This window comes from Nicotiana attenuata, unplaced genomic scaffold (genome assembly GCF_001879085.1).
Source record: "Nicotiana attenuata strain UT unplaced genomic scaffold, NIATTr2, whole genome shotgun sequence".
In the NCBI taxonomy this organism is placed as follows: Eukaryota; Viridiplantae; Streptophyta; class Magnoliopsida; order Solanales; family Solanaceae; genus Nicotiana; species Nicotiana attenuata.
Window position 1 is genome coordinate 1 of NW_017676611.1, and position 765 is coordinate 765.

Consider the following 765-nt stretch of genomic DNA (forward strand, 5'->3'; position numbering starts at 1 on the left):
TTAATTTCAGCACAAAAATTCTAGAATATAGAAAACAACTCAGACGATCTTTACATTAGAAAATCCAAGTACATCTTGAATGATCATCAATGAAACTACCAAAATAACGAAATCCCAAGGTTGAACTGACTCTACTAGGACCCCATATATCAGAATGAACTAAGAAAAAACAGACTCTGCATGACTCTCAATACTACGAGGAAAGGAGGCTCGGGTATGTTTCCCGAGCTGACACGACTCACACTCTAATGTAGATAAACTAGACAAACTAGGCACCATCTTCTGAAGCTTGGATAAGCTTGGATGTCCTAAACGTCTGTAATAAGGTCTGGAGGATCTGTAACTAGACATGCCTTGGAGGAATTGAGTGAGTTAAGGTAGTAAAGGCCTTCTGATTCAAGTCCTGTTCCAATCGTTTGCCCCGTACTGCGGTCCTGTATAATAAAGGAGTCATCAATAAAATATATACCACAATGGAGGGCACGAGTCAAACGACTAACAGATGCAAGATTAAAAGGACAACCAGGGATATAGAGAACGGAATCTAGAGTGACAGAGAGTAGGGGATTTGCTTGTCCAACTCCTTTTGCTTTGGTTTGAGACCCATTGGCTAAAGTAACAGTGGGAAGAGACTGTGAATACGCAATATTTGACAAAAGTGATTTATTACCAGAGATATGATCAGAAGTGCTGAGTCCACAACCCATTGTCCAAGAGTACTAGACTGGGAAACACAAGCAAAAGAATTACCAGCAACAGAAGTAT